A 24,147-nucleotide genomic window follows, 5' to 3' on the forward strand; every position below is an offset into this window, starting at 1 on the left:
ATAAACAAAATGAAAGTAATGCTAGATTTCTGGATAGAGGATACAAGAGTAAAATTATAGACAAAGCCATGGCAAAATCTAGACAGAAGCCCAGGGATGAGTTACTAACATACAGAAGCAAGCTGGAGGTAACATCTAGTAATACTTTGGGAATACAGAATGAACCCACATGTCTCATTATGTCGTTTTCGAGGCAGGAGAAACAGATCAGGGGGATAGTGAGACGTAGTTGGCCCATTATACTGGATGATCCTATAATTGGGCAATCCCTACCGAGAAAGTCAGCTATCACACATAGGAAAACGGCATCCATGGGCAATGCCCTGGTGAGAAATTATCCTGAGGACCAAGAGATAGGATCATTGCTTACAGCGAGAAAGTTTTTTTTAAAATGCACTAGTTGTAAGGCCTGCCAATTTGGAGTTAACAAATCAGTATATTGCACAGCTTTTAATAATAGTCCTCGGTCCATTACTCAACATTTGACCTGCAAAACTGAATATGTGGTCTATGTTTTAGAGTGTAGCTGTGATTTAGAATATATTGGCAGTACCAAATTAGCGGTACATAAAAGAATCTTACAGCATACAAGGGCAATCACCAACAACGACCCAAGTTACCCTGTGGCCAGACACTTTAACCCCTTCGATGCTGCGCAGATTCCGCCGCTGTGCTGACGGAATCTTGCGCAGGTGTGGTCATGACGGAATGGTTCCGTCATGAGCACAGCTCAACCGTGGGTCATGACGGAACCATTCCGTCATGAGCACCGAAGGGGTTAAAGAGTGCCATGAAAGCAATCTTACGCATTTACGATATTATGTGTTAGATGCGATCCCCTTAGAAAAAAGAGGAGGAAATAGGGAAGCGAAATTGAGAAGTCTGGAAACCCAATATATTGAAGTTAGATACTAAATATCCAGGGGGTCTCAATACAAGTGAGGAACTTTACACGTACTTATGACACCCCAACAACACAATTTTCAATTATCAGAAAGTCCAGAGTTTTTATGACGTCTATACCGTATGTGTTTCCAATGGAGTTTATTTTACTGTATTTAATATTGGTCTTAAAGATGATATTTATACAATTATGCTGCTTGTATAAATAATCAATTCTAAAACATAGATTGACAATCAAGCAATTATTATGGGGATTAAGTATAACTGATGATTTTAGCAATTGAGTTGTGTATTTATTGATATTTATATTTAATCATTTATTTACATATATTTATGTCTATGTTTACAATCATGGGAATCAATTGCATTGAAAATGAAAGCTAACAGGTTAGCTATGTTCCCCATATGCACTTGCTTTATTTGCACATGCTGATATTTGTACTAAAAATCCTTTTTGCCATGGGATGCTCAAATAGTATGGTAAATGACATGATGTCAATACAAGCTGACCTGGGCTAGATGGTATATGTACAAATGAAAAAGAACAATATTGGTTTCAATGGTTTTAGCACTAGCACGTTTTTGAAATAATTTAGCACTTTGTTAGGGTATTTACACAGATGGGCACTATCACAAATCTTTTTTTTTAAAGTTAGAGAATGAAAGTGTGAAATAGATCAAACATTGGTATTGGTTTAAAGCAGCATTTGTGCTAAGGAAATTATTGGTATGTGAAATGAAATTATCAAACCAAGTTGGTACAATTCATAATATGCCTACAGAGTTGTGTTTTCCAGTCGCGGCGTGAGGGCAACGCCTAATCTTCCATAGCGCCGTGAGGGAAACGGCTTGCATATCTATTTCGGACACGGACAGCAGCACCTGGGGACTACATTACCCAGCATCCACAGGGGCCGGCGCACCACTGACATCAGCGTCGCGCCCAGAGGCGCCTTAAGAGAAGGGAGCGCCGAACGCTCCTGGGGGCCTACAGAGTTGTGTTTTCCAGTCGCGGCGTGAGGGCAACGCCTAATCTTCCATAGCGCCATGAGGGAAACGGCTTGCATATCTATTTCGGACACGGACAGCAGCACCTGGGGACTACATTACCCAGCATCCACAGGGGCCGGCGCACCACTGACATCAGCGTCGCGCCCATAGGCGCCTTAAGAGAAGGGAGCGCCGAACGCTCCTGGGGGCCTACAGAGTTGTGTTTTCCAGTCGCGGCGTGAGGGCAACGCCTAATCTTCCATAGCGCCGTGAGGGAAACGGCTTGTATATCTATTTCGGACACGGACGGCAGCACCTGGAGACTACATTACCCAGCATCCACAGGGGCCGGCGCACCACTGACATCAGCGTCGCGCCCAGAGGCGCCTTAAGAGAAGGGAGCGCCGAACGCTCCTGGGGGCCTACAGAGTTGTGTTTTCCAGTCGCGGCGTGAGGGCAACGCCTAATCTTCCATAGCGCCGTGAGGGAAACGGCTTGCATATCTATTTCGGACACGGACAGCAGCACCTGGGGACTACATTACCCAGCATCCACAGGGGCCGGCACACCACTAACATCAGCGTCGCGCCCAGAGGCGCCTCAAGAGAAGGGAGCGCCGAACGCTCCTGGGGGCCTACAGAGTTGTGTTTTCCAGTCACGGCGTGAGGGCAACGCCTAATCTTCCATAGCGCCGTGAGGGAAACGGCTTGCATATCTATTTCGGACACGGACAGCAGCACCTGGGGACTACATTACCCAGCATCCACAGGGGCCGGCACACCACTGACATCAGCGTCGCGCCCAGAGGCGCCTCAAGAGAAGGGAGCGCCGAACGCTCCTGGGGGCCTACAGAGTTGTGTTTTCCAGTCGCGGCGTGAGGGCAACGCCTAATCTTCCATAGCGCCGTGAGGGAAACGGCTTGCATATCTATTTCGGACACGGACAGCAGCACCTGGGGACTACATTACCCAGCATCCACAGGGGCCGGCACACCACTGACATCAGCGTCGCGCCCAGAGGCGCCTCAAGAGAAGGGAGCGCCGAACGCTCCTGGGGGCCTACAGAGTTGTGTTTTCCAGTCGCGGCGTGAGGGCAACGCCTAATCTTCCATAGCGCCGTGAGGGAAACGGCTTGCATATCTATTTCGGACACGGACAGCAGCACCTGGGGACTACATTACCTAGCATCCACAGGGGCCGGCGCACCACTGACATCAGCGTCGCGCCCAGAGGCGCCTTAAGAGAAGGGAGCGCCGAAAGCTCCTGGGGGCCTACAGAGTTGTGTTTTCCAGTCGCGGCGTGAGGTCAACGCCTAATCTTCCATAGCGCCGGGAGGGAAACGGCTTGCATATCTATTTCGGACACTGACAGCAGCACCTGGGGACTACATTACCCAGCATCCACAGGGGCCGGCGCACCACTGACATCAGCGTCGCGCCCAGAGGCGCCTTAAGAGAAGGGAGCGCCAAACGCTCCTGGGGGCCTACAGAGTTGTGTTTTCCAGTCGCGGCGTGAGGGCAACGCCTAATCTTCCATAGCGCCGTGAGGGAAACAGCTTGCATAGCTATTTCGGACACGGACAGCAGCACCTGGGGACTACATTACCCAGCATCCACAGGGGCCGGCGCACCACAGACATCAGCGTCGCGCCCAGAGGCGCCTTAAGAGAAGGGAGCGCCGAACGCTCCTGGGGGCCTACAGAGTTGTGTTTTCCAGTCGCGGCGTGAGGGCAACGCCTAATCTTCCATAGCGCTGTGAGGGAAACGGCTTGCATATCTATTTCGGACACGGACAGAAGCACCTGGGGACTACATTACCCAGCATCCACAGGGGCCGGCGCACCACTGACATCAACGTCGCGCCCAGAGGCGCCTTAAGAGAAGGGAACGCCTCCCGCCTCGCGGGACGCGCGCGGGCGGCGCCGGGCTAAGCCCGGGCAAAGGGCAGGCCGTCTGTGGCCATCTGGGGCTGGTAGAGGCTGGGCTGGGCCTGTTCCCTTTCATCCTGCACGCTCCATGAAGGTACTGTGAACTTAGTTTTCCCCACTAGAAGTGCTCCTGTGGCTCTTGCCTCGGTTAACCAGGGCTCCCCCCACAGTGTGACAGGTCTATAACTTGCCAACAAAGTGCCGAAAGCACTGCCAGTATCGGCTTTGTCATTGTTATTAGCCTCCGCACTATATACGCATGGCTAAAAGAAAGACTATGGAAGGAGGTGTAAGTAGTTTGAATAAAAAGGGGAAAAAGGCTAAGAAAGCTAATCATGCTGCTGGCAATTGTGTATTGGAGAGGATTGAAACAATAGTTAACGATTGCCAAGTGATATTGGAGGAAACCAGGACAACCTCAGATGCAGTAGTGGCACCAGTGGGAGAACCATTAGCTAGCAACCAAAATTGCAAGATTCCAAACATGTTTAAAAATACTAGACAAGTATCCTCCAAAGCCCTTGCCTGCATTACACCCAATGGGCAATCTAAGACCTGCCAGGGAGAAATTCTGGACTCCTCGAAGTCATTATCTGCTACTGAAATACACTCACCTATTGCTTCTCTTGAACTTTCATGCTCAAATAGGTTTTCAATCCTGGAGGGTTTAGATGAGGAGGCTCCTGCCCCCCTAGAATACCAGGAAAATGGCCTAGTTGACCATAAAGCAGTACAGGCACATAACACGCAGGGAGAGACTCTTGAGCGGAAAATTGACCGGTTATTGAAAGAGGTAGAATCTTTGAAAAATATAGTGATGGAATTAAATAGGAGGGTCCCACTAACATCTATGTATATTGACCCTCCATGTCATCCCGCAAACCCGGCACCACTAGCTCCCCCGACATCAACCCACAATAATTCACCGCCAACATCACATGGGGGGGCACATTTAGTTTGCAATAGAAATGAGCCAACACAAAAATTACTGGCATATGATAATGTCAAAAATCATTCATATACGGACATTGTGAAGTGCTTAAAAACCCAAAATGATTGTCCTAATATTCTAAACACCTTAAAATTTGTAGGCCCCTCGAGATTTAGTCACCAGGAGGCCCAGGCTCTTCCCAAAGCTAATTCCACACTCAATCTAACCCCTGTCCGCCCATTGGTCAATGCGAAAATAGCTTATATGGTTAAAGTACCTAGACTTACTGGTACTCAAGCCTATGAAAATGAGGACTCTGCTAAAAACAAAGCTATACATTGGCTTAGGCACGTCAGAGGATGCAGGTCAATAATCCGAGAAGACATTGTTAGAGCAAGCAGAATTTCTCTCCACACCAGCCAATTTGACTGTATTGAGCTTTTATTCGCTAACTCCACATTAGCTGAGAATCTGTTGCTTTTGGAATTCCGCACATCCTCACCAGATCATTCTTCTATACAGATCAGGCGCTCTCCGCTCTGGGTTTCTCCAGGGCGGGAGCAACAGGGTAAAGCAGGGACCCAGAGAGAAGACTCAAACTTGAATAGGGTGGACTGACTGGATCAAGAACTGTTACAGGGACATACTAGAGATACAGACCCTATCCATTCTGACCCTATTGGAGTGTCTATACTAACTTCTCCTGAGTCCTTATCCCCTTTAGAGTCTTTATATCCTTGTGAGATGTCTCTAACTAATCAGGCAACTACAAATCCCCACCTTTCCATGGCATCTCTAAATTTTGTTTCTTGGAACATCGCAGGGCTCCCAAAAAAACTTTTAATTCCGGAATGGCAGGAATTCATTGGGACTTTTGATGTCTGCCTATTCCAGGAAACATGGAGCGTTACCCCCCTCTATAAAACTGGATACACCACCTACTACAAACCAGCTATAAGTCAAGGGAAAGGTCGACCATCGGGGGGACTACTAGTGTGGGTCAACATAACACACAATTGGATAGTGGAGGCACACAATAGTGGCTCCCCTGACCTTTTACATTTGACTATAAAAAGCCCACAAGGGGGACCAATTTTAGAGCTATTCAACATCTATGCTAGAGGGACTGTGGGTGGACAGGCTTCCCAGACAGTATCTGACCTGGAACATGAAATGTCTCTCATCGACCCCCACTCTAACATCATTGTATGTGGAGACTTCAACTGCACATTTGAACCCCTTTGTTCCGAAGATCTAATGGGGACCAATGAGGATGACCTCAGATGGGGCATTCCGCCCCTCGAGCTGCCTCCTATTAAGAAATGGTCCCAAAGGGCAATACAAATGAATGCCATCACTCAGGAGTTCAATTTGAGAGCAATGAATGGCAGGTCCAAATCAGACAGGGGTGGTGCATATACATATAATAGGTTAACTACCCCGTCCCGCATCGATTACATTCTCATTGATATTCACTTCTGGGGGAATGTTGTGGATATGGTCGTAAAAAACACTATAGATAGCGACCATAATCCACTGTGCCTACAAATTAAAGATGTTTGGTTTTCCCCGGAGTATGAGATCAATAAACCCCCCTTGATGTCAACTAAAGAAGTGTTGCTGGCAGGTTGTAACAGACGCCTTAAATGGCATGGGGTTTCACAACATGAGGGTAAGATGGAAAGCATTAAGGAAATACTGGCCGGAAAAAATGCGGAGCTTGTTGAGGTCCAAAATACAGTGGGAGACTCTCAACTCGTGCCCTCTCTTTACCGAAACACTATAAGCGAGATAGGGAAATTTTTTATTCTAGAGGGGAATCAACCCTGCAAAGGGGTACCACTGAAAGGATCGAACCCATGGTATTCCAAAACCTGCAGAGAAAAAAGATTGACTTTATCAAAAGCCCTAAAGAAGCGAGACAGTAGTATGATTAGAAGAGCAAGACAGGAATACTCTAGATCCCTGGTTGTCGCAAAACGGGAATGGGAGGAAACTTATTGGCAGGAGCTTAAAGAGGCATCATTGAATAGGAATTCCACTGTTTTTTGGGACCTGGTAAACAGAGGGAAGAGGGCCAAAACGACAAGTATCCCGAACCACATAACAGAGCTGCAATGGTTTAACCATTTCTCTGTTATATATGCGGGAGAGGCTGCCCCTCTAGATTGCGAGGAAGAGCACAGTGTGACCCCTGCCGCAATCTTTCCACCTGACGTTATTTTTGAGACCCAGGAAGTCACTCTGGCAATAAAAAGTATTGCACCTGGCAAAGCGGCAGGACCAGACGGTCTTCCAGGAGATTTGCTTCTGCACGATCCAGCACCCTGGGCATTGTTTATTTCTGCTATAATGAATGCCATTGCCAGGGGCTCTATAGTACCAGAGTCCTGGAAAGCGGCAGTAGTGATCCCTATATATAAAAAGGGTAACAAGGAGGATCCTGCCAACTATAGGCCTATCAGTTTAATTGATGTGATCCAGAAGGTGGTTGGCAGGGTTCTTCTCATGAGACTGAAGCTGTGGACGGAGAACATGAATATTTTATCCCATCTTCATGCAGGTTTTAGGGAAAAGGTAGGCACAATGGATCAAGTTTTTAGATTTTTTATGATTTATTGGAAAGTGGTAGTTTTAGGGAAAGGTACTTTATATTTAGCTTTTATAGATCTTAAGTCCGCGTTTGACTTAATCCCTCGCCAAAGATTATGGCAGGTTTTATCAGAATTAGGTGTCCCTCCAGAGATTCTCGCTTTTTTAATACTTTTACACGAGGATAATCACGCCAAGATTAGATGGGGCGCTCAGGGTCAGCTCTCAGAGAGTGTCACGGTGAACAGGGGGGTTCACCAGGGCTGTGTATTAGCCCCCAAACTGTTTTCCTTATACATTAACGGGGTGGTGGATCTTAGAGAGGACCCTGCCGATGCTCCAGCCCTGGCTGGTGAAAAAATTCCTACCCTCCTGTTCGCCGACGACACTCTCTTGATCTCAAAATCACCAGGTGGCCTACAAAAGATTTTAAATAGGTTTGGCACCTTTTGTAAATCTTATGGCCTGATTATAAACACTGAAAAAACCAAATTAATGGTAATTAATCCTCCAAAACGTTTTAGGAATGTTTTTACTTTGGATGGCAACCCATTAGATATTGTGGACTCCTTCGATTATTTGGGTATCCGGATCGCGAAAGGGATGAAGTGGAGCCCGCACTTAACTAAGATGCTCCTATGCCACAAGAGGGCTTCTGGTGCCATTATTAGAGAACAACATCTCTCTACGAGCAGACCAGTGGCCCCGGCCCTTGTGGTATATGAGGCCAAAGCACTATCTTGCGCAATGTATGGAGCTGAAATTTGGGCCCACGAAAGTATCCATGATTTAGTTAAGTCTGAGAACAAATTCATGAGGGATCTTATTTCTCTTCCCACATCAACTCCATTAAAACCACTGTTTTATGATCTAGGCAGACATTGTATTCAGGACATTGCAAGACTTCGACCTTTATTATTTTGGGCAAGACTACGAAGGACACCGGAGCTTGCTAAGTATGCCGCAGCCCTAAGCGAACTCATACTAGCTGACACTGGGAAGAGGATAAAATGGATTTCCTATGTAAGACAATTGCTGAGAGAAATTGGATACGAAGACTGTTGGGAATCTCAGACACCCCCCTCAAAATTGGATCTCAAATAGGCATATTGGAGATGGGTTAATGATAGAGAATTAAGTAATGCAAATATGGGGAAGCTGACTGAGGCTTATTTTGAGCACAAGACACTTTGCAAATTGGAACCCTACCTTGATTTTATTCAAATCCCACTGGATAGATCATTGTATGTGAGATTCAGATTAGGAAATCTACCTCTCAAATCCGTCACGGCTAGCTGGAAGGGTCAGACAAGCATACCATCTGGTTGCCCAAGCTGTGCATCCCCGAAGGAGACTATTCTCCATTTCCTTTTTGCCTGCTACACTTACAGAAGGGCGACATCCAAGTGGCTGAGACCAATTTGCAGAATTCTGGGCTCCAGAGACTATTTAACTGTGTTGTGTATCTTAAAAACCGATACTTCGTCTCTCATTGTAGTATGCGGACTGGCCAAGTATCTGGGTTGCGCTTGGCTATTGAGGAAAAAAAAACTTGCCACTTTTGCACATTGAAATGCTGTTGAGGCCCGGTTTTTATCCTTTTTACCAATCCCTTAATATTGAAATTTGTGTCTCTTTGTACATAGTGCCTTATTCTGGAACATATTCCATTTTTAGATACATTTATGATCATTATTTTTTTTTTTAATTAATCAAATGTTTTACTTGATCCTTTTTATCTTGTATTGTATGTTGTGCTTTTATGATATTTTTATCGAATAAAGCTTTACCTACATAAAATGCACTCTTAAGAAAAGTCATAGGTACAATTTTTAGGAAAGTGTAAAAAAAGCATTTAAGCAAATAATGGCATCACCACTCTTGTTTAAAATACTTTGAAGCACTTAAGCAAGTATTTTTTCCATTTTCATTAACTTGTTGTTATGCACTGTCACTTTAAAAATGGCGATCTGACTTCCTTACACTGTCATGTGATCAAGGCAGGCAACTGCCGAAACGCATAATGGCGAGGCTGTTTGAGCGGAAATAAATCAAAGTGCACAATATTTGGGTCCCCTCTTGTTTGTTTGCGGAGGAAGCAACGGATGAAAAGCGAGCTACTGATATATATATATTTATGTATACATATATTTTTATATATATGTATATATAAATATATGTATATTTTTATATAATTTATTTATATAATTTTAAAATTATATAATGAATTGTGTATATATATATAGAGAGAGATTATTATGTATGTGTTTACATATTTATATTAAGTATTGTTATATTTGTTAAAAGGTATATTAAATCCACTCTATTTTAAAAAAAAATATATATTATTTAATATAATTAGTATTTGTTATTTTATATATATATAAAAATCGATATTTTGTACAAATATATTTTTAACATCGGTATTTTTTGTACTTACCTGTTTAAGTATAGGGAGTCAATATTTTTGCATTCCATATTTTTTTCATCAATATTTTTTATTTCTATATTTTTTACATCGATATTTGGTCAGTGAACCATTCCTGACTAATGGTTTACTTTATTCCAAACTTTCCCTTATAGTACAGCATCTTTCTATAAATAAGCACTTCACAGAACATTTAGCAGCCTTACATATGGATAAAGGATTATCAGATAAAGTATGTTTACCCACGGCAGTAAACCTCTGCTTAACACAATCAAGCCAGGAGATGTTCAAACCGCGGACACATCGGGCATAATCATTGATCATATTATGGCTAAAAGAAGCCTTGGGATTATTCCTTATAGAGAGCCAAAACAAGGAGGACTCGGCTTAATGGTGTCCTCAAGGTACGATAGAGCTAATCCTTTGTGACAAAAGTTAAGGGGGGGTTGAGAGTGGAAGAGCAAGGAGACATCTGCAGAAGCAATTCTCCTACACCTGCAATGCTTCACACACTCTATAACCCCAGACCTTCCGCAACCATAACTGGCAAGAGGTACAAATTGCTTTGAATATATTTGTAACAGTGAAGATATCGGCTTCCCCCCTACTGATTTACAGACATTAAATAAAGAATATTTAGCTTCTTTAAATTTGGTGTTCCTACATCTGATGTTCTCTGTCCACGAGCCATTGACATCAAAGACTACACCTAAATAGGGGTATCCGGGGACAGTTTCTAAACTGTTTTTGTTGACACGTATGGTACTCAAAAAATAATGTTTAGGGCCACAAGTGTTTGAGATTTAGTATAATTTAGTATAATTATTGGATAAAACAAATCATACATAAATCAGGAAAAGAATGTACCAAGCGCCTCAAAGCATTAGGAGTCCATGCTAAAAGCACGTCATCATCAGCGTACAGCAGTATAGTGTAGGGACAGACCATACTTAAGAAATCATTACGTTTATTAATGTTTATAAAATATATACATGTGGAGCTAAAAGACTACTTAGCCTTACACCATGATGAAAATTGAAAAGATCAGATAATTCCCCATTTGGGCCAAACCTGACTCTGGCGGTCAGGTTTCAATGCAAATAGGCCAAAAATGGACAATCACAACATCTATCCCCGTCTCCAGTAATATGGCCCACAACTTGTTGCAATTAACCTTTACAAAAGCTGAGAATAAATCCATAAAGGCAAAATATATAGGGGTCTTTCTAGTTATGGTGTATTTACCCAGCAGCAAATTAAGATTCAAATGTTGCTCCATGGTTCCTAAACTTTCCCTGAACACGTATTGTCAGGTAAATAAAACATTGTCATTACACCAATCTCTTAATCTATTAAAAATGATTCTTCCGGGGCGTGGCCAGGCAAGATGGCCGATCGGTCATGATCCTTATCGGCATGCAGCTGTCCGAGCCGGATTTTGAGCACGGAAGAAGCCACAACTTGCACCAGCGTGACCCTGAAGCGTTGGGCCCACATAGGAGCCACGATCGACTGCGATCCGGGAGGCAGAAAGGTCCCAGCGGAGCCGAAGTCCGGGAGCAGCCTGTGTGCGGCGGCCGCGTTTAAGTTGAGGAGACGGCTGGGTGGAGCAGGCACGCTGAAGGTGAAGACTGGAGGCAGTGAGGGTCGGCCCCTCCCGAAACTCACTCCGGCAACGTCTGAAAGGGTCGGAGACTCCAGGAGGGCCTTGCCCGGTAGCTAGAATGACAAGGAGTAGCAGCATAAGAAGAGGAGAGGCACTGTGGGAGTGAGTGAGGGAGCCACGAGTTAACTGGTTCACCCTGAAAGTGACCCTGGGTTGGTGAGGGCCCCCACAGGCTCTCCGAAGGTGATTCCAGCAGGAGAGTTATACTGAGCCCCAGTCATGCCTGACTCCAACATGGCTCCCAAAAAAAAGTTGTAGCCAAGGAAGGTTCTAAGACATCTTAATTCTGCCGGAGATCCACCCCCTGAATCACCGGGGCAGTCCCTAGGGCGATTGGAGACATGTCCCAGGGGGATGATTCATCGCCTATAATCAGAGACCTTAGCATCTCAACATGCCTGACCCTAAAATGTACGACACTGTTCCCATGTAGGTGGAGGGGAGGCCTTCCGGCTGGTTCCATTTGACCTCGCAAGGCCCCAAGCCAACTACTCTCTGAGAAAGGTACTGGAGGGGGCGACTCAGGAGATCTGGGGCCATTTGGAGGCCCTGGGGCTCATTGCGCACACACAGGAGCCAGAGGCCGCATCTATGCCACCACAAAAGCTGCACCCAAAGTCTCAATTTTTTTTACACCAACGGAGAAAAAGCAACCGCAAGACCGAAGGAACACTGAGTTAGACATGTCGCTCACCAAGGAAGATCTGCTGGCATCCTTGGGGGAATTTAAGGCCGAACTACGCACGGAATTAAAAAGCGACCTGCAAGCCTCAATGGAGCAACTCAAAGCAGACCTGACGAAGAGTATGACTTCCCTCCAACATGATGTGGATTCCATAGAAACAAGAGTTTTAGAGGTGGAAGGCCAAACATCAGACTTGGACAAACGTATGGCTGATACCCAGGAAACGTGTACAGGACCTATATGAACAACTGCAGTTGGCGCTCCTTAAAAATAAAGAGCTGGCAAACCACTCGAGAAGAGACAACATCAGAATCCGGGACATAGAGGAGGGAGCGGAGGGCCCCGATTTGGAGGCATTCATGGAGGGGCTCTTCACAGCGTTACTGGGGCCACGTTAACTGAAAATCAAAATAGAGAGGACCCACCGTGTAGGACCCTCTTCACCCAGAGAGAGAAGATGTACCTGCGATGTCGTGGTCAAGCTCCACTCCTTCAAAGTTAAGGAAGCCATCCTAAAGGCAGCAAGGAAGAAGGATACGATATCCTTTCAAGGCTTCTCTTGCGTGTTGTTTCAGGACTTGGAGCAATCCACTCTTCAACAAAGGCAAAGCTTTAGATTGCTCACGGAAAAGCTACGAGCGGACATCAGATACCGTTGGACATATCCGTTTGGGCTTGCCTTTAAACTCCACAACAAGATGCGGCATATCACGGAGCTTCGAGAAGACCTGGAAGTTTTGGGTCTCCCAGTTCAGGAGGAGTCTTCTTCGGTCCCAGTGAAAGGGAAAGAGCCAGTGGGCACAAAACCTGCTCAGTGGCACACAGCGTCCAAGGGTTGGCAAACAAAGACATAGGGGGAGGGTAGACTTGCTCCAGTCCCAGCCGGGTAAGTTTGGGAAAACGCTAGTAGACGGGGGAACGGATGATCTTGAAGGCACGTAGATGGCAAAGGACAATAGCTATGCCTAAGGCAGAGAAAGGAACTGATTCCAAAGACATTCCAGGTCGCAAATGGACACAGTCAGGCTGACCTTAACAAAAGGGAACACTAAATCCTATTGGCACCATTAGACAGCTAGGCGGTGGGCATTGGCCAAGGCTCCAGCCAGCATGTCCTCATTCTGGAGAGACTTCACTGTGAGGGGCCCATTGGCCTCGCAGTCTAGGTTTTTCCACAATGTTTGTTTTCATAGTTCTAGAGGGTGGTTTATACTCAGGGAGGGATGAAGGAGAAGCAGGGGAAGATGCCAGGTTCCAATTTCAACTTTAATACGGTGGGAGGGCAGTCACGGGGGGAATAATACAGGGGGCCGAAGAAGGGGAGAGAAGATGGGCAAACTAGTGGGGCCACTCCTTGAGTGAGGTATGCTTAACTTGGAGTGATGATTATTGTAACTTCATGGAACATAAAGGGCATGAACTCCCTGCTCAAGCACCACAAAATATAGAAATTTCTGGTTGATCATCAAGTCGATATTGTGGGGCTTCAGGAAATGCACTTAAAGAGATCTGAGGAGCTTAGGCGGCGGCATAAAAACGACTCCCTTTTATACAGGTCCTCGGCCGGCACTAAACATAATGGAGTTGCGTTATTGTTTCACAACCACACAAAATTTCAGCCAGAGGACATATAAACAGACAGAGAGGGATGGGTGGTGATAGTGAAGGAGACACTGAGGGGGAGATTGCCCACCTTTGTGTCGGCCTATCCCCTAATACAGGCCAAGCGGCATTTGTGACCTCTCTCCTTGATATGCTTGGGGAATTTGCAGAGGGACAGATAATACTCAGGTGGGACTTTAACCTTACATGGCACACAGAAGAGGACAGCACACACACACACACACAGATCCACGGGGGGAAGTTTCTCCAAGGCCCTAAAACACAGGTTTCAATCTCTGGGCCTCAAGGATGCGTGGAGGATCCTCAACCCATACTTAAAGGACTACATCTTCTTTTCACACGTCCACCAAACGCACTCAAGATTAGACTATATTTTCGTTAACCAGGGGCTTATGGGGTTCATCCAGGACACCAGATCCACCCTATTATGCTTTCAGATCACAGCCCGGTCTCATTTTTCCTGAACTGGGGAGGCATTGTTCATGGGTTGCCGAGATGGTTCTTTCCAGTCTCTGTTACGCAAGACAGGTTGTTTTGAGACAAACTACACTCGGCAATCAAGGAATTCTTCCAGTTAAATGATCTGCTTGCAACCTCGCCATTGAATAATTGGGACGCCTTCAAGGCGGTGATACGAGGCACAAGCGCGCAACGCCCATTGGACTCAAAGGGCTTCAGCCCCCCCCTCGTGTGTGGCAGCCCGGGATGAGACAGCTTCCCGGGCACACACACAGCCGCACCCGAGTACTTCACAGGTCTTTAAAAGACCTTTGGCTTGTTAATGAGGCTTTGATGGTTTTCACCCCTGCTTAGAGCCCCTGCAGCTCCACTCTGCCTTTTGCTTGAATAATCAGCCCCCCCCCCCAAAAAAATTTTCCTGAATATTGGCGACGGAGAAGGCGGCACGTGGTCGGAACGAGAGAGCATCGCTTGCAGCATAGAGCGGCCGTGATCTAGGAGAAGTGGGGGAGACCTGACCTAGCGATTGGCCTGCAGGGCCGCTGCGGCAGCATTATGGGCAAACCCGACGCCAAGCAGCCAAAATTACACTTTAAGGCGGCGAGACGCGGGGTTCAAACCTCGCAGGCGGGTCAGCCTCAGGAGGGGCGGAACGAGGCACATGATGGAGTTGCAGCGCCGGCTACGGACACTCAGAGTATTCTCCAGGAGATCCGGCAGGGTTTTGCCACTATAGTCGAGAAGGTAGACCACATGTCGACCAGAATGGACGCTATAGTCCACAAGCTAGAGGGGCATGAGGAGTGGCTCCAAGAGGCAGAAAGGCGCATATCGGACACGGAAGATACGACTTCCAGGCATAACACGCAGCTTGCTCGGATGGATAATCTATTGCGGGTCATTGTTGCAAAGAATGAGGACTCCCAAGCGCGCAGTAGGCGCAATAATATTCGCATACTGGGAATTCCGGAATCCACCAACGTTGGGAGGATGGAGGAATATGTAGAGAAGCTGCTATTGTCCTCCATAGGTGCGGAAGCCTTCTCCAGCCAGTTCATTGTGGAGCGTGCCCACAGATCTCTCGGGCCCCGGCCGCAGCCTGGAACTAATCCGCGCCCAATCATTGTGAGACTATTAAACTACAGGGACCGTGATGTAGCTTTACGCGCCGCCAGAGGGAAACAGTCCATGGTGTATGACGGGAATACCTTCTCGATCTATCCTGACTTTACGCCTATGGTGCAAGAGGAGAGGCGTAGATTTATGGATATCAAGGCTAAACTGCGAAAGGCGCAAATAGATTATGCGCTGCTATACCCAGCACGACTCAGAGTGACACATCAGGGTAAGCAGCGTTTCTTCACCGCACCGAATCAAGTGGAAGAATTCCTCAAACAAGTGAAAAAAGCGACTCACAATGTTGGAGGTAGGCCGGCTTCGCAGCAATCAGATTCGGAGAGAGCCGAGAAGGACTCGCCGTGAGTTGACACCTGGGGGCCCTGTTGGGTTTACTTGGGTTCTGGAACATACTACTTCCTCTAAGGCATGACATGAGGCTGAGGCTCAGTACTGCTACTGATTGATGACAAGAAGTGAGCGAACGATCTTACTCACCGGGCACCCTCTGGCCCCCTAGAACTTGACTGTTTCATCAGGGGGAGACTAGTGGGGCGAGAGGTGTCTGTGTGGCCGCCTAGAATAGGCCCCAGTGGGAATTACCCCGGGGCGGGTCGCTACACACCCTGGTTGGGTGTTGTGGTACCTATACTGAATATGTTGGGAACGGGGGGATAGGGAGGGAGTGCATCGCTGGCAAGTTGGGGTTGTTTCAGTGGGAGGGGGTGGGGACTACTGGGATGTTTGTTGGTTTATATATGTCTTTCTCCCAGCTGGATACTAATGGGAGTGGGTCAGGGGTGAGGTGGGGCAAGTTAGAAGTGAAGAATCTCAGATTGTCTATTGTACTAGGCTGTATTGCAGAGTATCGGCTAATCTGCAGCGTTTGGGTAATGCACCAGGTCATGGCTGGCAGTCAGGGATATGGCTGATTGTGATGTTGGCAACTTAAATATCGTCACGTGGAATGTTCAAGGGCTGGGTGATGCGCGGAAAAGGCGTCAACTGTTAGCCTATCTAGACAGACATCGCACACACATCGCTATGCTACAAGAAACGCATTTTTCTCCCCAGAAAATCAGCCGGTTTGCGAGTAACTGGGCGGAGCACAGGGTCTTCTCCTCCTATTCCTCTTATGCGCGTGGGACTGCAATACTTATAAAGAGACAGGTGCCCTTTCATCTTATGGGATCAACAGGGGACTCACAGGGTCGTTATTGCCTAATGTGGGGGCGGCTGGGCTCGGTGTCTGTTACATTGACCTGTTGCTATGGGCCTAATGTTGATGATCCAACTTTTTTTCCACGCTGTGGGCCAAGATTTTTGACGTGGGCTCCCAGCACTTTTTTTGGGGTGGGGACTTTAACGTTACATATAACCCGAGCCGCGATAGATCACACCCTGCCCCGCATCACTACACCAAGGCAGCTGGAATTCTCAGGGACACTATCGATACATATAATTTCATAGATGCTTGGAGGCACATGCACCCGTGCACACAAGAGGGTACACACTACACAGCGCAGGCAGCTTCCTGGGCGAGGCTCGATTATTGGTTGGTGTCTAGGGGACTGGGCCCCGAGATCTCCCAGGTGCAACATCTGGCCAGAACGTATTCTGTTATGCCCCGGTTAAGCTTACGTTGTCGTTTTCGGACCTTGGTGTGCCGCGTGGCGGCTGGCGGTTGAGGGCTACCATGTTGCTTGATGCGGTTTTCCAGGAGGAACTGCGGGAGGAGGTACAAGACTTCTTCACCCGCAATAAAGGCTCAGTGGACAGTGTAGAAATCATATGGGAAGCCTTCAAAGTAACAATTCGGGGGTTTTGCATATCCAAGGGGTTCGGGGTGCTTAGAGACATAGTCAACTCACTGTATAAACTGGAAGGGGAGCTGAAAGTGATAGAGGCGGAGATGGCTCTGACACCTTCCGCCGGGGCCCAGGTGCGGTTTAGGGATACGCTTACGGAGTACATGGCCACAGCTGAGAGGGAAACAAGCTTCCGGGGTAAGTACTGGAGGGCCCGCTGCTATGGCGAGGGTGAGAGGCCGGGGAGGGCGTTGGCCAATTTAGTTCGGAAACCTCGCTATACAAACTATATTTTGGAAATTGAAGACCTTGAAGGAGCGGTTTATCGGGACACGGCTAATATACTCAGTGCATTTACAAGGCACTACGGGCAATTGTACACCACCAATAGAAGGGATGAGTTGGACCTGGAAGACTTTTTGGGGGATGTATCGCTGGGATGGCTCAGCGATGCGCAACAAGAGTTTTTATGCGCTCCATTTGAATTAGATGAGGTACGGGAGGCTATTATGAGTATGCAATCAGGGAAGGCCACTGGGACGGACGGTATCCCAATAGAATTCTATAAGACATATATAGATATTATGGCCCCCGTTCTGCGAGAAGTATATGAAGAATCGCTGGAGGTTGGTTGCCTCCCTGCGTCGATGAGGGAAGCACTTATGATCTCGTTGCTGAAGCCAGGAAAATCGCCACGGACATGTGATTCCTATAGGCCACTCTCCCTTCTGAACTGTGATGCCAAAATACTAGCTAAGTTGATTGCTACTCGCCTGAGTCTGCTGCTTGAAAATCTGATACTCCCAGACCAATCGGGCTTTGTGCCTGGTAGGGCCACATCCCATAAATTGCGGACGCTTTTTGCGGTTCTTAACAATGTCTCGCCTGATTTACCTCTGGCAGCAGTTTTTTTAGACGCCACTAAGGCGTTTGATTCGGTAGAGTGGGATTATATCTTCGGAGTAATGATACGAATGGGCTTCCAGACCCTTTTTTTATCATGGATCAGGCTTCTATATAACTTACCCGTGGCTAAGATACTCATAAATGGGCATACGTCTCGACCAATGTCCATTACGAGAGGAACTCGTCAAGGGTGCCCACTTTCTCAGCTGCTTTTTACCTTAGCGGTGGAGCCACTAGCAGCGAAGCTGCCGCAGCATTATTAAGATAGAGCATTGCGGTGCAATCCGCGGCAAATCCTGATATCCCTGTACGCGGATGATATTACACTGTACATCCGGAATCCGCAAGATAACTTGAATCCGATCCTGAGAGAGTTTATCGTTTTTGCGAAACTGTCCGGGATATGCATCAATTGGGGCAAATCATGTATCTTCCCACTGACATTGGCAACCCATAGATTTCCACTAGATTACCCCCTGGAGTGGTGCGATGAGGAACTGCGCTATTTGGGAGTCCAGGTGACGAGAGACAGAGTTGAACTCATGCGACTGAACTATGGTATGCAATAATGCGAATAGCAGACTGCGTGACCCGATGGATCACCCTGCCCCTGTCCATGGCAGGCCGGGTATCCTTGATTAAAATGGTGATCCTTCCTCAATTACTCTACTTATTTCTCAACATTCCATTTTATCCGGGGAGGCATTTCTTTGCGACACTCAGGTCGGAGCTGACGAGACTGATCTGGGGGGGCCGGCAGCCGCGGTTGAAATGGGACATACTCACTAGACCATACTCGCAGGGAGGGTTTGGAGTACCTAATTTTGAATTATATTACCTTAGCGCGCAGGCTCATTACGCTTGGGACTGGGTCGCGCAGCCAAGGTATATGCCGCAAGTAGCGGCGGAGCATTGGCTTGCGCATCCGATACCCATAGATGGAGCGCTATTTGAACTGGTGGCGCCTAGGGATAACGAGCCAACCACAGTTACCTGCACGATCAATGCTTGGCATCGGATTGGGCACATTTTAAATGCTCCCGTGCAGTATGCGGCCTCTTTGCCTCTTACGTATCACCCGAATATGCCTCTGCTACAAGAGAAGTTGTTTCACCAGTTCAGAGAGCGAGCACATATTGAGACATGGGGGGATTTATATCATGAGGGGAAGTTCCGCTCTGCAGAGCAGATGTTACAGGGTCAGCAACAGACCCCACTTGATGTTTTCTGTATGTCAGACTGAGACAGGGGATACGTAAACTCACTCCGAATTTCCCAGATGAACCGCAGGCGTTAGCCCCACTGCACGTAATGCTTAAATGTAAGACAGCCACACGACTTGTCTCATTAATTTATAGAACAGTGCACACACAGAGGGTACTGGCTGACCCACTCTCCCAGGCGCGTTGGGATGAGGAGCTGGACATGACGCTCTCGGATGAGCAGTGGGAATATTGTTGCTTACAAACTGAGAGAGTGGCGGCCAGTAGCAGACTCCGAATGATACATTATAAATACCTGCATAGATTATACTATACGCCGGCTAAGATGTATAGATTTCAATTGAGAGATACAGATCGTTGTGCCAGATGTGGCGCGCCTGGAGCGGATTTTTTGCACCTGGCATGGGAGTGCCCTGGGGTGAATGAATACTGGCGGCACGTCTTTGAAGCGCTGACTCATATGATACATACACCTATTGAACCCACGCCGCTGACGGCATTGCTTGGGTATGTCAGACCGATACAGGTGACACATCGGAAATATGTTGCAATGGTGCTGTTAATAGCTAAGCGGAGGGTGGCCTGTCGGTGGGGTAGGGGGCGAGCCCCGAAATTCAAAGACTGGATTACTGATCTGGTGACATGTCAGGAACAGCTTGCTTTGTATTCGGAACTGTTGCCCAGTACCTCTAGGCCACGGAACATATGGGCCCCCTTGACCTGCTATATGCTTGAACATCCGCTGGAGGACTCGGAACCGGAAAACAGGGGGATCACTCACTAGAGGGATGGGGTTGCGGAGGATGGGAAGGTGGATTACTCATATTGTAAAATTGGGATATTGCTGTGCTTTTGATTTATTCTGCTACCCAATGTTGACAGGCAAATCAAATGTTTAGTTAATAGGGTACTGGGAAACAGAAATGGACTACTCTCACTAAGGATGTGTGAAAAAGGGTGGGCTCTCGACGTAACGGATGCCCTAACTGGCCTTTGATGTTTTTCACTGACTTAATGCAATGAATGGATGCAGTATATTACTTTGGTGTTTTTTTGCTCAAAATGCACATATAGATATACTACTGGTGCAATGTGTATATTATGTAACACAGCTGAAGATGCTATTGTTTGTATAAAACTAATAAAAAGATGTTTAAAAAAAATATATATATATACACTAACAGAGTGGAACTTACTCTCCTGCGTATGCGCCGTATATTCCCAGGGGATGAAGGTGGGTTCGCACTTGGCTCAGCAACTTTCGGAAAAAAGAGAAAAGGAATATATAGGAGCAATCTGCAAGGAGGGCGGGGGGCTAGAATACTTGGACCCTGACAAGGCAAACATCTTTGGAGACTTCTGTAAGGACCTCTACCGGGCAAATCCTGAAGAAACTAATGTCCAGCTCAGATACTTGGACTCTCTCATGGTGCCCCAAGGTCCTCCAACCTGGAACGAGCGGCTGAACATCCCAATCTCCGAGGAAGAAGTGAGACAGGCAATCACGGCTTTAAAACCTCATAGGTCGGGTTGATTGCCCACTTTTATAAAAAGTACTCCCCAGAGATTGTTCCCCACCTGACCTCACTCTTTAAGGCGAGGACCAACAGGTGTCACCATCCATGGCGGAGGCCGTGATTACGGTGATTCCCAAAGCTGGGAAGGACCCACAGCATTGCGCCTCCTATAGGCCAATTGCACTTTTGAACATAGACGCCAAATTATATTCAGCAATCTTGGCGGCCAGACTGGAGAACCTGATGCCTGATATAATTCACCCCGATCAATCGGGTTTTATAAAGGGGAGGCAAACTCATGATAATATTCGCAGGACACTACATCTTATAGAGAAAGTTATCAAATTAAAGATGCCAGCCCTTTCGGTAGGGCTAGATACAGAAAAAGCCTTTGACATGGTAGACTGGTCCTTTCTCTTCTTTACATTGAAAGGCTTTGGATTCGAGGAACCCTTCATCAACATGATTAGAGGTAATTACGCTCAACCCCGCTCAAGAATATTGGTTAATGGGGCAAGCTCCAGGCCATTTGCCCTGGCCCAAGAATGAGGAGGGGTTCCAACTGTCACCCCTGCTGTTTGACCTGAGTATTGAGCCCCTGGTGGCGTGGATTACGGCAGATCCAGAAATCAAGGGTATCAGATTTGGGGGTGAAGACCACAAGTTGTCACTTTTTGCAGACGATATCTTGATGACACTCTCCTCCCCCCGCTCCTCTCTGCGAGCCCTTCAGGGTGAGCTGCTGGTATTTGAAGAGGTTGCGGGTTTCCGAGTCAACCTGGCTAAGTCTTCCATACTAAACTTGACTTTGTCAGAGAGGGAGAAAACTCTTATAGAGGGGAGGCCCCATTCGAATGGGCTAAACAAACACTCATGTATCTGGGGATCCAGATTATGCCACATCTAAAGGGACTATTTAAGGCCAACTTTCCCGCCTTGCTACTCCAGATCCAACAAGATCTCAAGAGGTGGAAATCTCTGTTTGTGTCATCGTTGGGGCGCATACACGCGGTCAAGATGTTGGTTCTGCCTAAACTCCTCTATTTGTTCCTGGCGCTACCGATAGATCTGGAGAGGGACTTCCTTCCGGGGGTTACGGTCCCTCATCATGTGCTATGTATGACAAAATGGCAGAGATCACCTGCTGTTCCACGTGTTAAGACGACAGAGGAGTGAGGGGGGTGTGGCACTACCGGATTTCGGCCTCTACTTCAAGGCAGCACAACTGGGGATGGTGGCGGAGTGGTCCATAAGAGAGCCGGACAAGCACTGGCTCCACATGGACCGGGCAATAGTGGGAAGGACAATTTGGGATATTCTTTGGAAGCCTAAGAAAGACAGACTGCTCAATACCTATCTGAGCACACCCACTCATTCTACCCTTAAAGTATGGGATGACATCCCTAGGGGTCTGGGTTGGACGACATTCCCTTCCCTGTATACTCCGATACACTTTAGCCCTGAATTTCCCCTGGCTTTGCGGGCAGGCCCGTTCGACGCTTGGAGGGAGGGGGGATGCCTCGTACTCTCAGACTTGTTCCATAATCACAACATCCTCACATCTGAACATTGCCAAAGAAATTTCCACCTTCCATCTTCTGAACACTTCCGCTATCTCCAACTCAAACACTGGGCACTACAACCCCTTGTCAGGGAGGCCGCCACACGAGATCTGACCCCAATAGAGTCCTTCGTTAGAAAGGTGGATTCCGGGGGGCGTGGTTTGGATGCCGGAGAAGATGGCGGCTTAGCACGGCGCTCCTCCCGTGGACAGTGAACACGGAACGTTTTGGGAGTCACGAGCATTGTTGTGCCCGGTGAAAAGCATAAATATGTGGATCGGAGGATCATACCTTCGTCTGGGCTGACTCTGAGACACCTAGGTGACCCTGAAGACGAGTTCTGATCGGGAGCACTGGAGCCTGATCACAAGCGGTGACTGCGAGCGGCGCCTGCAGTCGTAGGACCCTGCCGAACCCAGCGGCTTGCGTTGGTGCTACTACGACCTCCTGGGAATACGGAAGGGACCCTGATGACACACAACAAGAGTGAGTGAATCGTATTTCACGTTTGGGGCTGAGTAAGACGGAGTTTGCCACCCCAGTCATGCGGAACGCAGAGAGGTAAAATGGCGGCGGTCCCTGAGTGATTACCGGAGCGTGAGCAGACGGGTTTGTGAGGGGAGGTCGGCGTAAGAGCAGCATCCTTGGATTACGGGAGGGGTAGAATGTTTACTGGCAAGCTGGCATATCAATCCAAACACCCTCACCGTATGGAACACTACCGAGAGCCGCAGGTACACGGAGGCATCAAAATGGCGGCGATAGGGGCTTATGTGGGTTTCGAAGGCTCATGTGAGTTCAGCAGAGTCCGAAGCTGCTGTTGTGATGTGGGAGATCAGTATTAGACTGCCAATAGTGCGAATGGGAGTGAAGTCTCTTGGGTTCAAAGCGCTACAGATGCTTCAAATGGTGCGTAGTTCCACGTGTAAGGAGCTGGAATGATGCATGGAGTTACCTATTCATAAAATGGCGGCAGCAACAGCGGTGATTAGCGGATTCCTCTAGTGTCAATACAAACAGCAACTGTTCATCTGATATTCAATCTTGCATTTGTGCATTTATGCTGCGCATGTAGGAAACTGGAGTGTAAAATGAGCATTGTGGGAGGCAAGCGGTATAATCGATGGAGAGCTGGTAAAGCAGGTAACACAATGTGCATCTGTGCTGACTGCGAAGAAGATGTTTGAATATAACGTGGTGGAGCTGAAAGCTGGGTTTGGTGTTCGTGGTGTGATACGAGTCTGAGTCTGCATCTGAGCCTGTCGACATCGCTCTTCCTGCATAGTACGCAAGCCACATGTGGGGCACTCTACGCTCTCAACTTCCTAATTTCCCAATCACGCTGTTAACAGTGGTGGGAGGGGTCCCGACAGCAGTATCATTACAGTGGTGAATATCTAGTCGGTGCACGGCTGTGGGTCCGAGCAGGAAGCTTCTTGCTGCGAGCTGACTGGGCTTAGATCTGATTGGGCCCTCTTAGAGTTATTGAGCTCGGAATTCAAGTCAAGCAGTCTATACGAAAGCGCACAAGATTGGGGACAAAGACACCAAGAATCGAAAAAGACTTAAGGCTGAACCTCCTAACCCGATCTCCCCTGTCAAAGGTAAAAAGGATGTGACAGACACGATGGACATGATACTGAATAGATTGGAAGAGGTTAGGGAGATTGCGAAAGCCACAAAAGAAGAAATGGTGGCTATCCGTAAGGACATCAGAGACACGAATGCCAGACTCACAGAGTCAGAGTCAAGAATCAGTCGGCTGGAGGATTCGGAGGCCGCAACATATAGCTCACTTAAATGCCTGCACAT

At 47.5% G+C, this 24,147-nt stretch overlaps 1 pseudogene across 1 annotated transcript in view; it reads left to right on the forward strand.

Moving 5' to 3' along the window:
• The window catches only part of LOC146782825 (alpha-2,8-sialyltransferase 8F-like), a 302,891-nt pseudogene that overhangs the window by 148,452 nt on the left and 130,292 nt on the right, over nt 1-24,147 (forward strand). Inside the window, exon 4 of the transcript XR_014972319.1 lies at nt 116-128. The product of XR_014972319.1 is annotated as an alpha-2,8-sialyltransferase 8F-like (transcript). The remainder of the gene's footprint in view (nt 1-115; nt 129-24,147) is intronic.

Source organism: Triturus cristatus, chromosome 12 (genome assembly GCF_964204655.1).
Source record: "Triturus cristatus chromosome 12, aTriCri1.1, whole genome shotgun sequence".
NCBI classification, from domain to species: domain Eukaryota; kingdom Metazoa; phylum Chordata; class Amphibia; order Caudata; family Salamandridae; genus Triturus; species Triturus cristatus.